Source organism: Nestor notabilis, unplaced genomic scaffold, assembly GCF_000696875.1.
Source record: "Nestor notabilis isolate BGI_N333 unplaced genomic scaffold, ASM69687v1 scaffold2234, whole genome shotgun sequence".
Classification (NCBI taxonomy): Eukaryota; Metazoa; Chordata; class Aves; order Psittaciformes; family Psittacidae; genus Nestor; species Nestor notabilis.
This window is the reverse complement of record NW_009924061.1, coordinates 65,154-78,975: the sequence shown is the minus strand read 5'-3', so window position 1 is coordinate 78,975 and position 13,822 is coordinate 65,154. Positions and strand designations below refer to the sequence as shown.

Here is a 13,822-nt window from a genome sequence, read left to right as displayed (position 1 = left end):
GTAGGGAAAAAATCTGTTTATGTTGGTTCTTTCTTTGTTGCTAGCATCTTTGGAGTAACTGTAGTATTAATGCAGTACTGGGATTTTGTCTGTATCTGCTGGTATAGCAAATTAAGCTTTATCATTAAAATTATGTGTAGTAATGTGATACTATACATATTCATCTGTTACGCATTAAGCATACTTACAAGGATACCAGTTTGACTATGCATATATAAATTCTGCAGCTATAGAAACAACAGATGACAGCTTTTACTGTGGAACTGTTTTATTTTGCTCATACTCTGTTTACATTTAAACACATGTGTCTATATTTAAGGTGAAATAGTGCTATGTCTTGCCAAATCATGGTTTTGTATAGGGTCCTTAGAAATCTTAGCTCATTCTGGGGAACTGGACTTAAAAAGGTTGGATTTAATCTTCAAAGTAACTCTATTATTTTTCTTAACAATCAAATATATATTAGAATGCATATATACAGTTGGAATTTAAACAAAAATTACTTAGAAAGGAAGATTGCATAATTTAGAAAGATAACCTGCTGTTTTTATGCAAGCATACAAAAGATCTTACCTTATAAGGGTAAAACCACCTAAGCCTGGATCTTACAAAGTGAGAAAAGTCTTACAGCTGAAATACTTCTGGTAACTAAGCACTAGTGGGGGAGTTGTTTGTTTTGGAAAGATTTGCAAATTTAAAGCATAAGTTCCTACAGTTCTCATAGTTGTCTGTGAAGCTGAATTAACAGAACTATGAAATAAATCACTAGCGTAAGTATGTTGTATAAAGTATTCTCTCCAGAAACATTCAGAACCAGAGAAGTATGTGTGTCAAGCAATTAGCATGGCAAATTTTTGGTCTACTGTAAATATTTAAAAGTTGGTCGTTTCTCCTCAGGAGCAATACAAATTGTTCTGGGGTGCTTAAAAATGAGCAGCAGTTGTACGTTGCAGTAACTGATAATTCAGTTTAAATTCCAGCATCTCTCTAGGCTGTCTTTGTTTTTTATCTCACAGCAGATTTTGGTTATAAAACTCAAAGACCGAATTAAAGAACAGATTTTAAATTTTGCTTTGGTTGGGTTTTTTTGGGTTAAAGTAGTTGTAACCCATTGGATTTAGAAAGCATGTAAAGATCAGTTGCAGACAACTCCTTTCTGCCTGTTTTGGAGGGTGCCTCAGGAAGAGCAGGCTAAGGCTAGTATGACTGTGCTTCATCCTCTGAGGAAGTCCTCCTGAAAGAGGATGTCTTGGAGCAACCAGCTAAAATCCAGAGATAGTAGGTTGGACAACCTTTTGAAGGTTAGTTGCTAGATACTCTGATAAAATCATCACAGTTTGAGGAGAATTCAGTGATCTGCTCCAACAACCTGATTAGAAGATAAAATCTAAGATGTTTGTGTGCGCAGCCACACAGGCTTTGCCCAGGTCCAGTCGTGCCCAGGCTGCTCTATACCACATGTAGATGGTGCTTACAGCTTCCTGTGCCAGTGGCCCTGTCTGGCTCTGACCACAGGAGGGTTCTCCAGGGAGCGCCTAAATGTACTAAATGCCAGCAGCTTCTCTTTAAAGCTTTAGATCTGCAAAGATGTAAGTCTTTAAAAAAAAGTTATTTTGTGCAAGCATGTGAAGAAAAATTATACAAGGCTTTTCAAAGTTTCAAGTTTTAGAAGGTTTTAAAATTTGAAGTAAGCTTTGCTAGTAAGTTTTGAAGTAAGTTTGTTAATTCTTTTCAGTAAAACTGATTCTTTAAATTTTTTTCTTTCAAATATGCACATTTTTCACCACTTTTCATTGGGGAAATGTTTATTGGGAAGCTTCCATTATCGTTGTTTTTTTGTTTGGTCTCCCCTTCCCCCCCCCTTCTGCTCAGATTTTAAGTGAACAGTGGTCATAAAGTGACAAATTTTCTTTTGCTAATATAAATTTGATATATATAGTATATACTCTGGTATGTATATGTATTGTATATGTGTATATATATATACAGTATGTAGTCTGGTGTATATATATAGAGTATATACTCTGGTATATGTATTTCTTTTTGTTACTTTTTATTTGCTTTTTGGGCATCTGTATGTACTTATTTAACCACATATAATCTTTTCTGGATAAGGCTGTTGTGCAGTCAGATAATTTAGAATGTGAATGAAAGGTCCTGACAGACAGATATACATTTAAAAACAGAATGTATGACATATTTTTAAAGTGTGTCAAATGTTTATGATATTTATTGTATTCCATATTTTTGATTCTGAGGACTTGACGTAAAAGATTAATTTGAGTTTTAGGAATTTTTCTCTACAGTCGTATTAGAGACTGCAAATCTGATTGTATTGTGGATGTCTTTGGGGTTTGCACATGATAAGCTGTAGCTGATGGCACTGGCTTTACAGGATTGACTTTTTATGGTCGTATACTTAAAGATGGCTTTTATTTGTCACTTTGTTCTTCAGTTCTGATGTCTTCGCCTACAGCAGTATCTGTTACGCATTAATATAGAAAGTTTCTTTTATAGCTGGAGTACATTCTGATCCTTCAAATCATGACTGTTTCTGACAGAAGCAAGAACATAGGAGCAATAGTTCTCAAAATAGTTGGAATAGTCTGATGTACAAAGACCATGTGTTGATGTCATATGTAAGTTTAATTGCTCTGAATTTGATGTATCTATTAAAAACATGTCCTTTTATAGTGTATAGGATACAGTGCTGACCACCCTTGCTTCAGATTTATATTATGAATAATAACGTAGCATTGTCTTGCTAATACAGCACACAGCGAACTTGTAAGGAATCAACTAATGACCGATTTGTAAGATGCTGTTTCAATACTGTGCAGCACTGAAAGGAAAAGGAAACAGTGCCATCTAGGTATAGAAACCAGATGCAAGATAATGCAGTGAACAGTTTTTCATGCTTAAAATGCGTGCCAGGTTAAGAGTGAGAGAGACAACTTGATTTTCCAGACTCTGATTTCTGAAACGTAACTGCTCCAAAGTTCTGCAGAGTCAGAGAATCTATTTCACAGCAGATTTTCTAGCCACCACAGGATTCGGGTGGAATTTTAACTTCTCTTTCTTCTTGTTGCTTAATTGTAGGGGTGTGCAATACAGGTAACTTCAGTTTATTATCCATAACAACAAATTACGGTCCATTTGGATTTATGGATTTGTATGACCCAAGTGAGTGTAGCACCTGGTTTTAAATATATTTTTTTACTTAAAATAAATTCTTTATGTAGTTTCTGTGTGCGTAAAAACTCCTAACATTATTAGGAGTTTTAAGAGATGTTTAGAGTTTTTGAGGAAAAAAAATATCAGAGGCCATGATACAGGTTGCAATTCAAGCGCAAAAAGTGTTTTTAATGAAATATCACTACTGAACCCATTTTCATAAGAATGTTTCCAGTTGAACTTCATCAATTGAATAGATACTACAACAGAAACCTAGAAAATTAAAAACTCTGTTGCTGTAAACAACCTGAAGGAAAAATGTAATACAATAACTGCATGGATCATGCTCTAGCTTTATAGTCACAGCAGTTGTATGATGGATGAAAACAGATCAGACCTACACAGTCATAGCAATGTTTCTTTGAAAGTATGAATTCAGTCAGTCTGGGATTGATAGATACAGGTCCAGTATATACATAAATGCATATTATGTGATTATTATTTATAGGTTGCATCTGAGCAATCTGCAGAACCAGTTGTTATCTTGCTATCTGGTTTTGTGAGATTGCAGCCTCAAATTAAGGAAATCTCTGGAGAATAAATGTTATATTGTTTCTATTGTATTTGAAAAACAGACAAAAAAACCCAACCAAACAAAACCACAGGGCTTTTCTGATTTTAGATCTTTATATGGTGGGTTGACCCCAGCTGGCAATTAAGAACTCACCAGAATTAAGACCCCCCCAGCCACTTGTTTAGTCCCCCCTGCTGCAGGCTGGGGGAGTATATTTATATATATATACTTAAGTATACTTATATTTGCAAATAATAGATCTTGAGTTAATTCTCTGTAAATAAGTAACTTTGTGATCTGATTTTAAATATTTAGTAACTTTAGGGCTTTTATTAGTTTGCTATGTAAATATAACAATGGATACACTTTAATATTTTAACACTGATTGTTTATTGTAATTACTCTCTTGTGGAAAAGTAATGTTTGAAACAGATTTTGTTCCAAACACATCTGATGATGAAAGGAGGTATAAAATAGGAAACCAGGCAAATGTTGGGTTGCTTAATCTGAGCAAGCTGTTACAAGCTTTAAAACCTTTATTGGATCCCAGGCAAAAGCAGCTGTAAGTAATCCTTAAAATATCTTAATGCTCAAAAGAACTAGTGAGATAGGAGACCATCTAATCACCATATGCATAGGAAAGAAAGGGATTAGCCTTTAAAATCTTCTTTTCTAAGTGGAAATTGATTCTGAAATAATTATTGGCAGAGTAAGGTTGGAGCAAGGGGAGAAAGGTTTTCATTGGTCATCAATAATAGCAAAATATGACTGGAAGGTGGACCATTCTCCTTTCACTAAGCTAGGTCCTTTGCCTGCAGTTTTCTGTTCTAAGTTTGTCCAGCTTGTTCTTTCAGATGCTTTCTGATAAAGACCATGCATCCTCTGAAGTATTGAGGTAGTATTTTAATATCCTGTTGTAAAGCTTCAATTGTGCAGTTTGAACTCAGGACATCTTACTCAGTATGAAAAGGATTTTTGATTTTTTAGCAGCAGCTATTTATGTATTTGAAGCCTGTCAAAATGTTTCCCCTCTGTCATTTTCCCTTTACAGATCCCAGTAGGTTCAGAGTAACATTTGTGAGATACCAGCCAGAAGAAGTTTTAATTGTTTAGTGTACAGTAGGATTGTACCCATAGTAATATTTTAGTTCCATAGATCTGACATAGCTTTTGTTTTTGCTGAGCTTCCCAGCTATTGGAGTGGTGTGTTGAGCACTATTATATCCATATGCAGTTCCAGAACTCAAACCTCCTTGTCACAATAATATAATATTATGTAACAATTTCCTTAGTTAATATTTTTCAGCTTCACAGAACTATTCAAAACAAAATTGGGTCTTCTTGGGGAGAATGAGGACGATAACTATTTGATTGCTTTCTCCTAGAAGTGAGTTTGCTTTGCTAATTTTGTTGGCAAACATCTAAACTGATACCACATATTTCAAAACCACTGATAGAAATATCTTTATTTCACTAGCTTATGGAAGATACAAAGGCTGATTTCACATTGAAATGACTTTTCAATATAAATGTCATTGAAATGACATTTAGACGGCTCAGTGAAATTACTGGAAGACCAGTTAAAGGAGCTCCATATTCCCGAGGTATTAATACAGGCACCCAATTTTAGGAATGCTTAATATAAAATGAGTAAGTCAAGTTGGACATAACCCTGATATGATAGAGGATTTCTCAAGCCATGATTTGTCTGGGAAACGTGTCATTGTAGCATTATTAAGAGACAGGGAGATCAATGCATCTGTGTCGTTCTACCACAGCATGTTAAGCCTGTGTCTGGTAACGAAGAACACATTAATGAAGAGTGCTAATGAAAGATACAATAATGAAAGATAGATACGTTAACAAAGAGGGCTGAAGTCAGATTTTCCACATCTGGTACAGGTCCAATATGAGTAGTCATAAATATTCATACACAGGTGGGAATGTGATTTCACATTGAAGATGGGTCTGCTAGGAAGAACCCCTCCTTTATTTATTTTTTTTTTGTTTGTTTTGTGTGTGTGTGTGTGTTGCCTAAGAATACCTTCTGATAGTATTTCGTAAGACACAAGTGAAGTAGAACAGGGCTCATTAGGAAAGTTTCTACCTTGGGTCAATCAAACTATTCCTAGCATAGGTTTACCGCGTGGCCTAAACCTCTGCTCTCAGGCCCATCTGCTTGTCTTGGTATCTAATGATAAGTGAGACTCCATCTTGTCATAAACTGCTAGAATCTCAGCCCATAGTGGTCTCTGCCCTTCCTTGGGCAGAAGATGGGTTCTAAATGTAACTTGAAGCATAAGAATACATTCTGTTATTGTGCTCAGCTCAGCCTGCTCTCCCATCCCATGTTGCTGCTAACTCTGTAGTGCAGATGTAGTGCAATCTTTAGAGGTGGAAATATAACTGAAATGGTCAAACTGGACTTTGATGATAGGCAAATATCAGTAGATAAAAGTGCAGAGAAATTCTGAAAAGAAAGCTTGTAAGAACCTGCTCTGGAAAGAAAAGTAGGACCTCCCCCCCTTCCCCCCCATAATACTATTATTTAGCCCACAAGTTCTGAGTCCCAAAGCTGACGTGGTAAAGCAGGTACAATTTTATGCTGGTATAAAGTTTTAATTTTTTTAAAGATTTTTTTAAAAATATGGAAGTAATTTCACCATCTGGTTATTCACGTTAGTACTTTGCTAGTAGCAGAGTAAGTTCTCATATTGGTTTGTTGATCACTTACATTTTTGGAAGCTGTGCACCAAAATTGACCTAAAAATGATAGAATCCTATGGGAATACTGTAGGAATCCTTACATTTAGTATTAACTGGAAATATTCTGAAATTCCTCCTAAAGCAGCTTAGCTCTGCACAGCTTTGAACTAATGCGTGACTCCTACACTCCCCTGTAATGCACCTGCCAGACCCCCAGCTCTTAGTCACGACTGTAATATTAACTCATTTTTATACTCAAATGTGGTTTTCATTATACTTGTCTAAAAAAACCCACAGATGTGATCAAAACTTTGATTTGTTCTTGCTTTTAATTTCCCTTACTTAACTTTTGCCCATTTTTTTTCTTGTATATTTGCTGTTTACCTTCCTTTTATCTATGTCCATGTCTTTCTAATCTGTTCTTTCTCTGAAGTTCATGTTTTGTCTGTAAGCTTTGGCTACTTTCTCTCAACCAAGCAATATGAAGCAGCTGTTAGCTCAGTGTAGTCAGCCAGGGAAGCCTCGTTTGTGGTTGTTGTCCAACACTGCAGGCTGTAACCCCAAGCTCTAGTTTCTCTCTGTCTGGCTTTTTCAAGTTCTGTCTCCTCGCCTTTTTTCCTTTCCTACTGTCTCTATTCTTCCCAGTTTTCTCCTCTTATCATCTCATTCTTCCCCTGTCCCACCAGGGGGAGTGAGGAAGCGGCTGTGTGGTACTTAGTTGCCGGCTGGGGTTAAACCAGGACATTTGTTTGCTTACTTTGGGTTTTGCTTAACAGGAACAAAATTCTAATTACCCACCATTAACTGCTTCTTTCTCTTCAGGAGTCCTGGGCTCTCTGAGATCTGGGTAAACGCAAGGTATTTTCAGAATGGGTTACTATGTGCCTCTTGAGATTAAATTGGTAAGCCTGATGTGGTTTTAAATGTAAAAATAACACCAGATGTGTATTTGCCAAAGTAGGCAATGTTAATCTGCAGTGATTTTCCAAAATCTTTAGCAGATCTGGTAAACTGGCCCAAACATGATTTCATATGCCTTTTTTGTCTTTATGGTTCTAGGCTGTGCTAGATTTCAGACTAATTACTGTTGTAGTTCTGCTTTGACACATGGATATACATAAAAATGACATGGGAGGAGTGGTCTGTACTTTTTGTCCTTCATTGAGCAACTGATGAGATTTATTTGGTTAACAATTTTTGTTAAAATACCAGTCCAATGAAGGAGTTTGTTTGGGTTTTGGGGGTTTTTTTTTTGTTTTTTTTTTTTGGATCTGCAGTAAGCTGTGGTAAAATCATGAAATTTGCCTGTAAAATACAATGAGCAACTGAAAATCTGTGGCCAAATGGGAATGAAGGAAATGCAGGATCTGATCAAATTCTGCACGAGAAATATTGTAAGCTTCAACATTGCAGTGCTTTGCAGGGTCTTTTATTCTCATTTCTAGTGGAATTGGCTGTGCTCTTTTGTTAGATATTTCTTACAATTTTACTTGTATTTTCAGAAAGTTAATATGAAAACAGTTACCAAGAAGGATGTTTGGTTTAGTATTCGGTTTTGGTAGGGTTAAGAAGTTTCAGCTGTGGGACTCTGAGGCTCTTGGCTATTTTCCATAGCTAAAATCTGATGCTGAAAGCTGTCTAAACACACTTCATATTTTTCTGTGGTTTTTGAATCTGCTTTGAGAGAAGATCATGAGACTCTGAGGTTTTATTCCAAATCAGAAAGGATCCTAATTTGGGGATAGTCTTCCGTAAATCAGCATCATGTTTTTCCACATGCACCTCAGAGGATCTTGTAGTACAGAGGACAGACAAAACAAGGAAAAGGTTTTGTCTTCAGGATCACAGTTGTTCTAGTGGTCTCAGTTTTGGTAGCGGTCCAGACTTGATATGCAAAGATTCATGGTTATGCTAGTTATGTTTTCTTCCATATAATTGGTCATCACTCTATATTCACACAGCAGAGCTGAAGAAATTTGTAACAGGCTACTGATGTTAATTTCTTATTGTTTTATTTGAAATTTATTTTTCCTTTTAAAAATCAACAAATCTTGTTATATTTTTGCTAGCTGCTCCATAACACAGTGTGGTCAAAGTTTTTTATGGAGTTCTTTTCTTGCTGTTGTTCTCTTTTACATCATATATTTAAATAGATCTCTTTGATGCCCCTTGTGGTCTCTTTAAAATTGTTTTGGTTTTTGTTGTTTGGTTGTTTTGGAGTTTTTTCATTTACGTATTTACTTGTAACAGCTGTCTCTTGTCAGTACAATTTGCAGCAGAAAGCTGGCTTAACTCAGTCAACTGTGCATTTTTATACAGCATTGCATGTTAAAGACAAAACTGTCATGGCTCTTTAGACTTTTATAGGGGTTGGTAAGTCCCACTAGATTTTGTATTGCTGTCTTTAGTATTGACGGACCTTGAATACATTGCCATTACATCTCATTATTCATCACCTTTCCTATATCGTTACTAAGCATAGTAAAGTATCTCACTCCTCAAAGTGCATTACCTTGAGGCATTGAAGCTGAGCACTTATTATCATTTTTTTCTCTCTCTTCATTTACTTTTTAGTTCTTAGTAGCACTTTATCTTGTACTGCCTAAACTTAGTTCCTTAGAAGTTGATCAAAAAGTTTTGACAATCCAAATCCCAATACAAGTCTATAATTGTATTTCTTTACAAAAGAAACATGTAAAAAAAACTATAGACCAGATTACAAAATCCTCGTAAGGGCACAAAATGTCTTCTGCTTGTCCTTTTCTTATCTGCCTTGTCTTACTCTTTCATAATTATCTTGTCACTTGTTTTAATTAGGTATTTTTAATGCCACTGTGAAACTTGTCAATTTGCAATTGTTAAGAATGTATTTCTGGGCCAAATATTCTCCTGCTAGTATGAGTCATAGGTTTAATGTGAATTATGATTTTTTTGTATGAGTCACTTGTTAACTTCTCTACCTTTTAAATATTCTTTTTATATTGTTACCACACTTGGCTATCGAAAACCCATTTACCGGATGAAATCAAAAACTTGGCCAGAGCAAATTATTTTGCCAAGTGGGAAAACACTATTTTTCAGCAGTTACACTATGTAGAGACAATCAGGCTTCCAAGTAGCTAGTTGTATTCATTGACTTTTGCTTAATATCTGTGAGTACATACAGAACAGTGCTAATGTGAACATGAAGAATGCCTGTATCTGGGTGGATTGCACCTCCGTCGTCTTTCTCGTGGAAGTCAGCACCTGGATGTTGTGGTGGAACGTTCTATTACCTGGCCAGCTTTTATAAAGGAGGGAGTGGAAGCGCCACCTGAGGTGCTTCTGGTTTCAGCCCATGTTCTGATTTTGTAAGAGCGCTTCACCTTGTCCTTTCTGGCAGGAACATGAGCAGCCAGAGTCCAGCATGTTGAGCACAGAGTGACATTTTTTTGTCCATTACTTTTCTAAATAACATAAAGACTCTTTGTGTAATGCTGCTGTGTGTCAAATCTGGTGGTTTAAAATGGCTACCATTCTGTTTCAAACATAAAGAATTTACTTGTGTTGTGATACATAAAATAATCATGCAAGTGTTGTTTCACTGATTACATGGCTTCAGTAAATTCTAGTTTGTTGGCTGGTTAAATGGTGCTTTTTAGAAGCGGTGCTTTTTAGAAGCAGTGCTTATTACAGAGAAGTCTGTTCACCGTGCTAGGGACTAATTCTGTACGGGGAGCTATTAAATATGAATAAAGTCCTGTGATTGTCTAACCACAGAACCTTAGGAGGAGCCAGTCAGAGCTGTTCTCAAAGACATCAATTGTCTTGGTAGTCAGCTAGGATAAACAAGTTATGTTTGCAAGCTGAGGAGGCAGTACAAGAAGAGGCAAGAATACAGTGCATTGGGAAATGGAAAGAGATTAAGTTTAATCTTTTTATTCAAATATTGTTTCTGATCATCTTCCTCCTAATATAATTTATTAGTCACATAATAACTAATTGATTAGAGGAATTTTATCTACTAATTGAGTAGAGGGAAATTTGGGATGGTGATTTTGATGAATATTCTGTTTTCTCTTATATCTTTCAAATATGCTATAAAGGCATTTATAAGAATATTTTATAAATATATATGATTTTTTTTAAAGAGACACATGTATAAAACTAACATTTATGCATATTAAACCTACTGAGACACAAATGGAAAGGGAAAGAACAGATGAAGTTTGTGTATATCCAAAAATAACAGACTTTTGGTTTCAAGTCCATGGGTGAAATGTCTCCGGTACCACTAATTCATCTCCTCATAATAATCAGCTACTGAATTTGGCAAAATATGCAGACCCATGTCAAATTAAGACTTGCAATGTGAGCTTGAAATGTTTGTTACAGTTAATCAGTAATACTGTTTTGTTCATTAAAGGGAAAACTTTCTGAAGTAGAATGCTAGGCTTTAATTGCAGTTGTCTGACGTTATCTGCTAAAAAATTGATAATAAAAGCCATGTGTGCTTATGAGAATCAGCTTTGGCATAGAGTTTGACAGAATGCCTTTTATGAGTTGTTAGTTGCCATCCTGTAACATGTAGCCTGGTTTACTAATTCAGCAGTTTCATTTTCAATGTCCCTATGATCTCCCTAACACTAATTAGGCACTATCAGCCTGGAACATGTGGGAGACACAGTACAGTGGTCATCAGTGTTTCCAAAAAGATACAGCAAACAGTTATGGAAAAATCTGGGGAACCTCCCCCACTGAGAAATTAAAAGGAAAGTTGAAAAAGTAGTTTCTAGAAAATACAGCTAAAATAAACATTAGAGGCTTTTATGGCTAAAGTTTTGATACATGATACAGAAGAAGGAATATCTAAGTACATACACTTTAATAACTTAATAATTCCTATTCAAATTAATTAATGTAATACTCATTTTTACGGTCTCCAGGAAGGTATTGACGACATTGAAATATGCTTTCCAACAATGTGGCAGGAACCAAAGCCATGGTAAACTCATCACATTTGCAAAGTCTGCAGGTGTTCATCATAGGAAATCCTTTGTGTATCAGTGCAATGTACTGTATTACTCTAATCTTTGGTACTTTGGCACTACTGATTGTGCAAGTTTAAATAGTTTCCTTTAACAGCTCATCAAAATAAGTAGATTAATTCCTTTTCCTTTTTATGCATTTTTTTCCTTGATCTGCAAATTAAACCTTCTTAAAAGATTTCAATGACATGTTTCAATGACTGTGTTTCCTTTTGTTGAATATGTCTAACTAAATTTAACCTGATATACTTTTGGTTTCAGCTCTTAATCCTAGACATAATTAGGAATTGAATGGCAGAATCAGCAGTGCAAAAAGCTAACTTGAATGATTTCTCAGAGGTAAAATTATTTTGTTCTTTCCTGACATATTTATTAATAATTGGGATAATTGTTAATGAAAAGTGTTGTTGCATTTACTTTTTGAACTTATACTACACTGTGAACAACACTGTACCAATACCAATTGCTATTAACAATACTAACAAAATTATTAGTAGTATTACTTATAAATAGTAGCAACTATATTAATAGTTGCATTAATAATAGTAATTAACTCATGTAATAGTTTCTGGAGCCAGGAGGGTGCATAATATGAAATAGAAGAAACTTTTCATGTTTGCAGGAAAATATTTTGCATAAGAACTTACCGATTTTAATTGCTGTTGGGGTTATCTCCTACAGCAGATCTTACAACACCCCTTTCAGGAACAGCAGGCTGCAGAGAGAGCAGGTTACTCCCTGGGCCCCCTAGCTTAGGCCAAGGATCTTAAAGTGAGCTCTTGATCCTGAGAGAAATTTGAACAAGCAAGAAAAAATGATCGAGATTGAAGCTCAGGCCTTCGAACAGAATCAATGGGTCAAGTCACAGGAACTTCTCTCCCTTACACGGTGTGAACTGGAGTCTGGTACTCTGCTAGGCAAGACAAGGTGGTCTTGAGCAACTTTATAAAGTCTAAAGATTGAGGAAACGGACCACTATGTATGGTTGCATCAGCAAATTATATTGGGCTTTTATAACTCTGCCTTTTCTATTCAGCTGTGCATTTATTTGAGTCCCAGTATTAAGTTCTGCCAAGCTGTCACAGTTAACCTCTCAGAATTCATGGCTGATCAGGTGGGTTTCAGTAGCTTTTAATGACTGGTCAATTTAAAATCCATCTAAGCTGGTTTTAATAATACAGTATTTTGATGAATGTTTTCCTTGCTATTACACACTGTTCAAATAAAATTTGTATTCTGAAGACATGATGTTCTTATATCTTTTGCAGAGATGGAACAGAGGATCATCTTACACTTAGAGCTTGCTGCCTTTTCTCTTTCTGACCTTGTTTTGTCCCATTAAACTACCAACAAAGATTTAAAGGAAATCTAATTAAATAGTGAGCAAAGATGTCTGTCTTGGGAGTGACTTGCCTACAGATAAACGGTGGTGCATTTGCCAGTGTCAGGTGCCAGTCAAGCCTGGCCCACTTCTCTTTGAAAGTCTATCTTTTGATAGCAGCAGCAAAGATTGTTGCACATGGGTATAAAGCCTCAGGAAATTTTCACTGGTTGAACATGGAAAAGGACTCACTACGGACGTAGTCAGGTTGTTAACCTTTTGTATCCAGACACCTGATGCTGTGAGGCGCTAACAAAAATCTTGCAGGGAAAGTATTTAAAATTCAACTGGTGCTGCTATATAGAATCCTTTGAGTCACAGAGAGAGACTAGTCTTTGAGCCCTGTGTCTTGTTATTTATCCTACTTGGATATTCCGATTTCATAAAACTTAAACCAAAATTAATACATAAGCAAACAGGTCCAGTGCTATGCTTGAAAATTTACAGCAAAAATCACTTATTTGGGGGCTTTGTTACTTCTTGACATTACCTTGACTCTTCCCAAATTCAAAATCAATTGTTTTAGAATCTTCAAATTTCTTGAGTGCCACTTGAATTTTGAAATAGAGGCTATTAAGTGGTGTAATCAGGATTTCATAGATCTATTTCTAGAAACAGAATTAGAGTGGAAAAAAAAATATTAGAAATCTTTCCATGACTAAAAAATATTTGAATGCCTTTACTTCTTCACCATTATCAACAAAATTACTCAGGGTGGTTTCGTCTCAGAAATACAGCTGTCCAAATACAAATACAGTTGTAATGTAAACAATAGTATCATAATGTGAGGCATAATATAGGTATTTAAATAGTTTTCTGGAAGTCCAATCTGAAGTTTGAGGAAGTGACACAGGTTCTGCCTGGGTTAGTGTTCCTCATGCAGGTCCTAAGTGCTCTCCTGCAACCATTGGGATGCTGTCTGAGCTGGCAACACTTCTGGATAAAAAGAGTGGGCTGCTG

At 35.8% G+C, this 13,822-nt stretch overlaps 1 pseudogene; it reads left to right on the top strand.

Moving 5' to 3' along the window:
• The window catches only part of LOC104404094, a 19,164-nt pseudogene extending 6,385 nt beyond the window's left edge, over positions 1 to 12,779 (top strand).
• Positions 12,780 to 13,822: the final 1,043 nt, after the last annotated feature.